This window comes from Myxocyprinus asiaticus, chromosome 12 (genome assembly GCF_019703515.2).
Source record: "Myxocyprinus asiaticus isolate MX2 ecotype Aquarium Trade chromosome 12, UBuf_Myxa_2, whole genome shotgun sequence".
Classification (NCBI taxonomy): domain Eukaryota; kingdom Metazoa; phylum Chordata; class Actinopteri; order Cypriniformes; family Catostomidae; genus Myxocyprinus; species Myxocyprinus asiaticus.
This window is the reverse complement of record NC_059355.1, coordinates 4,524,650-4,535,964: the sequence shown is the minus strand read 5'-3', so window position 1 is coordinate 4,535,964 and position 11,315 is coordinate 4,524,650. Positions and strand designations below refer to the sequence as shown.

Here is an 11,315-nt window from a genome sequence, read left to right as displayed (position 1 = left end):
AGAAAAATAATGGAAAATGCACAGCTACAGTTTAATTAATTAGATAAGGTCACAGAAGCTTTTTACAGGCTAATTATTACAACAAATAGGGGTGTAAAGTTCAAGGGTCATGCACAATTAGCATTTTGTACACTTTCTATCAAAGCATGATTCGATATGAGATATGTATATAAAATATACAGTATCAGTTTTTGCTATTTTCTGCTGTGATGTACTATTCATGAGATGTATAAACATGCCAAAATCTTTGCAGTCACACACAAATGAATATTTATCCCTTTAGCAGTTCTGGTTTTGAGTGTGCAGCAACCTGCAATCACCCAACTAGTGTCATGCACTTTTGAGTGCCAAAAGTAAGCCGGTCCTGAGATAAATTCTATACACCTCCTCACTCGTTCTTATGAAACATTGTGTTTTATCCATCTGAGCTGGTAGACAAACTGAAAATATTGTAATTTACCCTATAGACACAAGCATACACCTTTATCTACAACTGAATGTTTATTAAAAAAAAAAAATAATAATAATTATTTGCTCACTGACATTTAATAATCCTTTGGATCTGTAAAAATGATAAAGTGCATTTTCATTCAATTTTGTGTAAATATTAACATAAGAAAAAGCATGCATCATATTTCCAGTGCCATGCCAGAAAGACCTTCAGTGGTTATCCTTTGTAGAGACAGGGTTTGACAGCTAAATCTTATTTCAAGCACATGGCATAAAATACATTTGTGTTCATCAAAATTATTAAAAGCAGCTCAGAGATTCTACGCACAGATTTTCTACATCAACACTGACCTTTGCTTTTTGACAACCGAACTAAAATCTTAATGTGCAACCAGTGGCGTAGCCAAGGCTGATATTAGAGCTTATTCTTTGACTTCAAATTATATTTATAAATACTTTAAAAATGAATACATTCTGATTTTTGAAAGTGTGAAAGAACTGTTTGAATGCGACACCTCTCTGTTGTGAAGGAAAATTTGGTAAAAATATTTGGGTGAAAACTGGGCTCATCCATTTTTGTTGAGGCCCACCCAAAAGTAGTTTCCTGGCTATGCCCTTGAATGCTACTGTATTTGACAGTTTTCTATATGGACACTGTGGGAAGGCTTTGTTTATGCAATTGTTTATGCCAGAAGATTATTTGTTGACTTGCCTACTGACAATGAATAGACACTAAACTTCCAAAAAGGAGAAGGGAAAAGCATTGTTTGCAATCTGAACTAACATTTCTTCACAGGATCACAAATCTGTCAGTTTTGCAATATGACTAAATCAATTAGTGAGAGGTACACATTCAGGAATATGGATACTAAGGTATTTTGATTATTTAGTCCAATGTCGTAAATTAGAGTATTGATTTAAGTAAGCTTAGTAAGCTCAAGTCATTTTAATGTGCTTCCATTTGATATAATGCCACACTGTGACATACAATAGTAATGCTTGGATACTTAACACTGTCCAAGAGTACATAAATATGACTTTTTGATCAGTGTCCAAAAGCAAATGTATGCTGTGAGTCTCTTGTGGGTACTTCATCTACAATAAACCTGTTAAGTCACCTACAAAAAGATAAGAACACAAAGAAAAAATATTAGAAATTCATTTAATGGGATGACTGCGCACATTGGTGCTGCTTCATACCTACAAGTTATATTTGATACCTTATGGATGTGTGGTGGTAGCTCGTCTTCAAACCCCTCCTCGGGCACAGGGTCATGGTGGCGGCTCATTTGGGTTTCCTCAGACCAGCCTCCCATCGGCATACGAGGCGTTCTCTGGACTCGAGAGCTTCCAAAAATAGAGTCTATGGGAGACACAGATTTAGCGAAGGCTCAACTTTCTCATTGTGAATTATTGGCAGAAATAATGGACAAATGAGGGTCTAATTTTGAAAAAGGTACCTGCGGTTCCATCGCAGCGCCTCTGGCTTCTGTTCTGCAGTGCTGCCCCCTCCTGGTTTGTAGTGCTGGCACTTGGGAAAGTGCTGGAATGGGGGAAGTTGCGGGACAACTCCATATTGTCATTGACACTCTCACTGCTTTCGTCACTCTCTTGCCTGTGCCAGGTGTGTCGAGACAGCTCACCCCGAGACTGCTGCTTATGCATCTAAGCATACACAAACATAGGGATAAAGTTACTTAAAATGTACTTCATTATTTAGATTTATCAGTCTACAGATTGACCTCTTTCAACAGATTTAGACTAATCGTCACACACCCATAAAAACAGTCCTTTATTGCCTTTTTTTATTAACTGCTTTTTAGGCAGTCATTGGTAGTATAAGTACTACTATGGTTGCCATCTGTTGACCATAACAGTCTCACAAACTTTCTGTAGGTTTTTCATGAATAAGCGTCTTCTAAATCCCTCAAATGTAAGAATAACTGTTAGACTTGTTAGTGAAATAAATACACACTGGCTGTGTTGCACATATTCTGCCCATAGAGTCACTAAACTCTAACTTATATAAACTTTTCAGACTCCGTTATCTTCTCTTAATTGCATTGTTAACAACAATATGCAGTTCGTGTGAAGGTACTTTACCTCATGCATGTAGAGAGCATGAATGCTCATCTCTGTGGAGGCATATTCTGATAAGACCATACTGGTTAGCTGGCCTTCCCAGGCACTACTGCTGGAGCTGACAGTACGAGCATCAGTGCTGAATGAGGACGAGCCAAAAAGAGATGGAAAGAAAAACACAAGAACAAATGACTGTAATAACATTACAGTAACAGTATTATACCTGTTTCTGTACCTCAACTGGGCAACAATCAAATGAAGAATTTTCTAAAAAAGACATTAAACAATTAAGATTGTTTGGGATAAAAATGTAGGCTTGACTTTTGATGTAAAGGCTGGAACTAGAGGTAGACCGATATATCAGAAACAATATATGCCGATAGTTGCCGATATTTTGTTTTCATTTTTTCCCCCAATTTTTTTCTTTATTATTCCTTATCAATAAATCTCATCTGGTGAAATATATAAATATAAAACTTTTCATCTGGTGAATCTATAGGCTATAAAAAGTTCATTTGGTAAATACTTACATATAGAGTATTGTAACAGAGCCAAATTTCTGTAATTTCAAAATAAGAGTCCCTGGTGTATTTTGGGCTTGTTTAAAGAAAAAAGTCCTGCATGATGCACCAAATCTTAATTTCACGAAATTGCAAAATAAACTCTTTCTGAATATACCCCCCATTTGCCTTTAGTCAAACAAAGAGATAGTCCCACCCCCAACTCAAACCATTGGTTGTGTAACGTTGTTGGGGCAGGTCTAAGCGGATTGCTCAAAACAAACAGAGCAAATTTCATTGCGCTACAGAAACACATAGCTTACCATTTTCGAGAAAATTAACCTATCAATGGCTTACTTATAGTTGTCTCTGCATATTAAGCTGGGATAGGAGAAAGTATTTTAACACAGAAAAAGTTACATACTTCAGCTTTAAGTAATGAGTGCTTTCATACAGACAGATGTTATAAATTATTTTGCTTTATGTTTTAATTCAACAGCAATTATCAGTGTGGCAAAAACAGTGTCTTTCAATCCATTTATCAGAATAGCTCACCCAAAACATAAAAATTCTGTCACTATTTACTCACCCTCACTAAAAGTAGTCCACAATTGTGCGCTATATTCCAAATCTTCTGAAGTCATGCAACAGCCATACAAGTTGTATGAGCCATCTTTATAGATTAGTAAAAAAAAAAAAAAAAAAAAAAAATATATAAAAGAAATTGGGTGAACTATTCCACTAATAATGTGCAATGGTTTCAAAAAACATGGATAAAATTCAAAACAAGACAAATTCTAAGCTGAAGAAAAGGTTTAATTTGGCAGAGCCTAATTATAAAATCTATTGACATATGATAACTACCTATCGAAATGTCTTCACCCTCCCACCTACATGTCAAACCTATCAATGCTAATTTCTAAAATATTTTACAAATAAATCTTTATGATTTTATGCTATACATTGTGTATAAAAAATGGTTTAAAATATAAATGTTACAATATGAATTGCACATCATTTTCAAAACCAAAAACAAAAAAAAGAAGGAAAACACCATGACAATTTAAACCACTCAATTATAAATGTTTGAAAAACAAAACCGCAATCGAAGTGTTAACTGGTAAGAGGTAGAATGTTTTGTAGAAACAATCACATTTTCACCCTCCACTGAGCATAGTTTCTGTAGACTAATGTCTTTACACTATAAATGTAAGTGACTGTGTTACAATCCCATTACAATTACTGTTCCTATGAAACATACAGTGGTGGCCAAAAATAATTGTTGCCAACGTGTTTTGGAGAAAAATATGTATTTAATAATGAGATATTTTCCCTCTTTTAATTGTTTTACTTCAATTAAAGGTTAGATTTTTGTGAATTTGTTTTAATGAAATATCAAAAGGATAAACAATGCAGATTTTTTTTTTCACAGCCTTCTCATATTTACAAAGGGTGCTAATATTTTTGGCCACCACTGTAATTTAACACATTATAATGTAGGATTTCAATAAATTAAGGTAACATTTAAATCTAACTTTGATGTCCAAAAACAAACATTTAAAAAAACTGCAAAGTTTAAACAAAATTAATGTGCTTCCTTTCTCTGTTGGCATTAGTTCAATTGACACATTTGTCCGCCTGCATGTTCCCTCAGTCCAAAGTTTAACAAAGACGCTTTTGCGGTGGAGACAAAAGTTTTTTGAAATGGAAATGTGAGTTTGACTTTGAATTCATAACAGTTACACATTATGATATATAGAAAATATCTGTGAAATCAAATTTAATGTAAAGCTGTTTATTTTTATTATCGATCAGTTGTTGCAGCACTAATATAATTTCAGTGCTCTCTTACCCTGAGCCTGCCATGGCTCACCCAAACACCACAGTTGGACGGTCAGCTCGTGGCAGCCTGGCAGATGGGTAGCTGCCCCGCAGGTGTACACTTGTGCTGATAGAGGAGAGAGAACGGAGAGTGGATGCTCCCTCACTCACTCCAACAGACACAGGATTGATGATGGAGACCTCTCGACCCAAATGCAGCGAGGCCAAGGAGGGGGGTCTCATCAAGAGATTTGCAACGACTGCGAGGCTGGAATGGAAAAAGCAGAGAGTGTGTTTAAACTCAAAAGCATACCAAGATTCTGTGACATTTTGGTCAACAAGGCCATCCATCATCATCCCCTTAATCCATCATGATTGACATTACCTAAAAAGCTCTCTTGAAACTGTCTGACAAAAATGTAAATACTTTGAGATTTTGATTAGTTAGTGTATGTTATCTGTAAAAGTCTGATGGATGTTGGCGGTCCAATCATTTGTAGGCACCTCATACCTCTGAACTGGACTGTAGTGAGTGGGTTGAGGTAAAGGCAGGATTTTCTGCTAAGATTCCCTGTTGACCGCCAGTGGCCTCACGCTGCACTTTCTCTTTCAACTGGCTGATGAAATGGGTGCTTTCCTGAGGGGGTTGCCAGTGTGGGTTTTTGATAGCAAAATGCATGAGCGAAAGTTCGGTTTTCCCATCTTCTGCCTGCTGGTAGATGGAGGCTTCTGTTTTCCCAGCAGACATCCACTATAGTGGACCAAATAAGAGGGCATAACAGTCAGCATTAAAGAGATAACTAGATAGAAGCAGTTACCTAACAAGACAATAAGGTGAAACAAGTCAGTCTTTTTTGTTCCATACAAAAATATGGAAGCACCATATAAGAGGTTTTGCTTCCTTACCGCTGGATGACCATGTTGACGGACATCCATCTGTGCAAAAGAGCAAGTGTCACCCACACCGACCACGTCAACAGTAAAGTTTCTGAAAAAATCTATGATCTCCAGAGACTTGCAGCGCAAGCAGAAAATAAGAATGAAGGGAGTGATGACAGGACTCAGGAGCTCCTCAAGAATAAACACCTAAGGGAAAGGAGAATGAAATAGAGAGAGAGAGAGAGAGAGAGAGAGAGAGAGAGAGAGAGAGAGAGAGAGAGAGAGAGAGGGGTGGGGGGTTTTACACTGGAGTTGCAGTCGAGAGAAGGGGGGCAAAAACTAGTGTTAGATACACGGAGAATTGTCTTTTTATTAAGCTGCTGCATGACTTACAGCTTTATACTGAAAGAGCTGAGCGAACTCGTCTCTAGTTTCATAGCGGTGGGCATTACACTGCCAATGATCAGGCATGTAGTGGATGTATGCCAAGATCACTTTAAGCAGCTGCTCCGGACAGAACACCATATGCTTGTCTGGGATGAAAGAACTGGAGCAGAAAAAGGCAGAAACTTTAATCTTGGTCACTCACAGCTTAAAAAAAAAAAAAAAAAATGCCAAGTTCCTCCAAGTACCCACCTGCAAACTGTGATGCAGACTCCAAGTAATGTGATACTGCTTAGCACGTGTTCCACAGCCAATACATCTTCATCATAAATGGTCAAAGCAATCAAAACTGCAAGTATGGAGCCGGCAAAGAATGCAACGTTCTTGGCCACCACTGTAAGTAATGGTGACATGAAACAGTTCATGTACTTGGAGGAGGCCTTGTAGCCTTTACTGAGGCGTGACATCAGCTCATGGTCCAGTTCATTAAAGTGTCGTAGGTAAAAACGCCCATACAAGGACCAGCATCGAGCACCTAGACTTCCCGGCTCACGCTTGATCACCTCGGTGTAGCTGAAGAACGCATACAGGATCTGCCAAATTAGGATAACTGGGCATAGGAGTAGGTTGGCAATTCCAATCCACAAGATCCTTGAGCTTAGACGATCTGCTAGCTCCAAATGGTTCCCTCAACATTTGTATTCTGGCTTCAGACTCCACTCATTCTCAAAAAGAGATCCAGGGCCCCAGAAGAAAATGAGCTCAAAGTTGTATTTGAGCCCACGGGTGTCGTCTAGTACAGGTAAATGAAAGCACACAGGCAGAAGCGACTTATTGACCATCGTGACCATGTAGTTCTTAAAACGCAGTATGCGGTGGTAGATGTCAAGCTCTGTCAGTTCTTTTTTGTGGATACAAATCTGGTGCTCTTTTTGTATCTCAACAATCCGTGCCTGCACCTCCTGCCAAGTGAAATAAGGAAGGTCTGTCTGCGAAAATGAATTGATTGATTGTTAAAACAGTGTCAGAGACTCTGTGTTCTTTTCCACTGCTGACTCTGCTGTTAGTAGCTAAACATTTTAGTAAATATGCTAGAAGTAGTGAAATAAAGCAGAAAAGCTCACCGTGGACATTTTTAGGGCATTGATGTAGAATGATCTGATTTCCCAGTAGCAACAGATGTTGTAGATAAATTTGATGAGACGATGGAGCCAAAAGACCCCTGATATTACAAGGATGAAGATGGCCAAAACATTGTCACGGATCCTGCAATACATGTTAACAAAGGACATTTTGTGTGAAGATGGATTAAAGTAACCAAGGCTCAGAGCAAAAATGCCATTGAAAGTGACAAAAAGGGAATTTCAAATGTGTGGGCATTTAATATATTTCATAATATCTAGTCATGGGTTTAGATACTGTTGTGACCAATTGATTCAAATGAAGTATTCTGCGTGAATAAACAACATATATTAGAAAAATATGCTCTAATAATCCAAAGTAAGAAAGTGACCCTGAAAATCAATTCAAAGGGGAAAATATCACCCCCTTACAAAACACACACACACATACACATATACGTATATATATATTTATTAGTGATGTGACGATATACTGAATTTAGATATATCGCGAACCAAAAAAAATGACGAACCATATCGAGGCAAAAGACAATATTTTGAAATCGGGTTCTTGGTCATTGTTTTCTGTCCATATGATTATAAATCAAATGACCCGTCAAACATCATAATCTCTCTATTGCGTGATTTTACCCCTACTGCACTTTTTTCCTACACTGTTTACAGAGTTCACACAAGGTCCCTGAAGTGCTTAAAGTGCCTTGATTTGTTGAAAAGTGCTTTAGATTAAAACAGACCATTTCTTCCGTGTAATGTGTGTCCAAAGATGAAATCCCACACTCCACTTTCATTGAATAATGTGTCTTTTAACATCCTTTCTGTTCTTTACAGTCAAATAAAAAAGTAAAAATAAATATAAATTTTTATCACAAATAGCATGGATGTGCAAAAAAACGAGACTTATCTTTCGTTAATAGACCTTTTTCACAGCATCGCCATCTTTGATTTTTGACGGGAATGACAACGAGGCAGTGAGGGATAGATGTGGAAAATCTGATGTGATCAACAAGCTTTTTACAGCTTTATACCATTTGTGCCAATGAAGAGATGGTAAGTCTCTCTCTCACAGCCTCATTTCCATTAAAAATCAAACATGGCGCTACTGTGAATAAGGTCTATAATGAACCGGAACACCTGTGCGAGTCTATGAGATTCACATTAAACTCTTAAAGTCACAGTACCATTATTGTGGTTGTAATACAAATGAATGTAAATATAATGTTATTACTTGTAAATTGTAAATATTATTTCAAACATTGGCAGCTCATTTAATTATTATGTACAGTGCATCCGGAAAGTATTCACAGCACTTCACTTTTTCCACATTTTGTTATGTTACAGCCTTATCCCAAAATGGATTAAAATTCATTATTTTCCTCAAAATTCTACAAACAATACCCCATAAAGACAACGTGAAAGAAGTTTGTTTGATATCTTTGCAAATTTATTAAAAATAAAAAACGAAAAAAAATCACGTACATAAGTATTCACAGCCTTTGCCATGACACTCAAAATTTAGCTCAGGTGCATCCTGTTTCCACTGATCATCCTTAAGATGTTTCTACAACTTGATTGGAGTCCACCTGTGGTAAATTCAGTTGATTGGACATGATTTGGAAAGGCACACACCTGACTACATAAGGTCCCACAGTTAACAGTGCATGTCAGAGCACAAACCAAGCCATGAATTGTCTGTAGACCTCCGAGACAGGATTGTATCGAGGCACAGATCTGGGGAAGGGTACAGAAAAATTTCTGCAGCATTGAAGGTCCCAATGAGCACAGTGGCCTCCATCATCCGTAAATGGAAGAAGTTTGAAACCACCAGGACTCTTCCTAGAGCTGGCCGCCCAGCCAAACTGAGTAATCGGGGGAGAAGAGCCTTAGTCAGGGAGGTGACCAAGAACCCGATGGTCACTCTGACAGAGCTCCAGCATTTCTCTGTGGAGAGAGGAGAACCTTCCAGAAGAACAACCATCTCTGCAGCACTCCAACAATCAGGCCTGTATGGTAGAGTGGCCAGACGGAAGCCACTCCTCAGTAAAAGGCACATGACAGCCCGCCTGGAGATTGCCAAAAGGCACCTGAAGGACTCTCAGACCATGAGAAACAAAGATTGAAATCTTTGGCCTGAATGGCAAGCGAGCCCAGACTTGAACCTGATTGAACATCTCTGGAGAGATCTGAAAATGGCTGTGCACCGACACTCCCCATCCAACCTGATGGAGCTTGAGAGGTCCTGCAAAGAAGAATGGGAGAAACTGCCCAAAAATAGGTGTGCCAGACTTGTAGCATCATACTCAAAAAAGACTTGAGGCTGTAATTGGTGCCAAAGGTGCTTCAACAAAGTATTGAGCAAAGGCTGTGAATACTTATGTACATGTGATTTTTTTTTTCATATTTTTTTTTCATATTTTTTTTTTTTATAAATTTGCAAAGATTTCAAACAAACTTCTTTCATGTTGTCATTATGAGGTATTGTTTGTAGAATTGAGGAAAATAATTAATTTAATCCATTTTGGAATAAGGCTGTAACATAACAAAATGTGGAAAAAGTGAAGTGCTGTGAATACTTTCCGGACGCACTGTATACAATTTCAAGAAATAATATTAATTGATAGAAAGTAGAATTTGTATATTTTTTTTAAAAAGTTAAAATTTTATTATAATAATCAAGACAAATTAATTAAATAATTAACATACACTTTCACATACTTTTTCAGTACAGGTTCTGTTTTGTTCTATTGCTTGTTCTGCACCTTTTCAGCCTAAATGTAGTCTACTATTTTTGAAGGCTTATTTGAATATATATATATATATATGTATATATATATATAGGTAGATAGATAGATAGATATATTTCTGACACTGGTGTGAAGTAATAACATTAATTCCACACCATTTATGACAAGTGAAATGCATGAAATTTACCGAGCACTGCACACATCCACTGGGAGAAAAGCATCAGGGAGTGTAACCTTTGATAAATCAGTGTGATTAACAAACTTGTTGGCAAAGAGAATATCATAGTCCACACAGTTAGCCAGGAACACTGTGAATGTCACCACAAACACCAGTTGCCTGGAATAAAAATTTGAAAAAATATATAAGTGTGGTCAAGGAATGTAATATCTGATCCATTGTTACTACCTATAGGAACACATAAATAATGCTACAAAAATGTTTTTCATGTCTAGTTGCAATACACATCTAGATTGTGCAAAAACAGAGGACTATCACCTTTGATCATAAATATTATGAAGAAATGAAGAATAAATTAACTTGGACTTACACAAGCTCAAATATTTCTCCCAGCAGCATACAAGTAAATCCATTCTTCTGTGTAGATTATAGACTTATTGAATGTTAAGAAAAATACAGTTGGAAGTTTGAAATTGAATGATATTCAATTCATCTATTAATTTAAGTGCAGAAAAGGTCGTGATTTTCACTGTGGTGCCATGGAGCTGCAATAAATAAATGAATTCATGAAATCTGGGTCAATGGTTGAGATGCATGTTTGTATTAGGCCTGTACAACAATCAGCCACAACATTAAAACCACCTTCCTAATATTGTGTAGGTCCCCCTCGTGTCGCCAAAACAGCGTCTAAGCATTCTGAGATGCTATTCTTCTCACCACAATTGTACAGAGCAGTTATCTGAGTTACCGTAGACTTTGTCAGTTCGAACCAGTCTGGCCATTCTCTGTTGACCTCTCTCATCAACAAGGCATTTCTGTCCACAGAACTGCCGCTCACTGGATGTTTTTTGTTTTTGGCACCATTGAGAATAGAGACTGTTTTGTGTGAAAATCCCAGGGGATCAGCAGTTAGAGAAATACTCAAACCAGCCATCTGGCACCAACAATCATCCATGCGATTACCTAATCAGCCAATCATGTGGCAGAAGTGCAGTGCATAAAATCATGCAGATACGGGTAAGGAACTTCAGTTAATGTTCACATCAACCTTCAGAATGGGGAAAAAATTGATTTGTTGATCTCAGTGATTTAGACTGTGGCATGATTGTTGGTGCCAGATGGGCTGGTTTGAGTTTTT

General features: G+C 37.4%; 1 pseudogene; it reads right to left on the bottom strand.

The window, feature by feature from the left end:
• LOC127449148 (autophagy-related protein 9A-like) lies at positions 1-10,782 on the bottom strand (annotated as a pseudogene).
• Between the last annotated feature and the right edge of the window lie 533 nt (positions 10,783-11,315).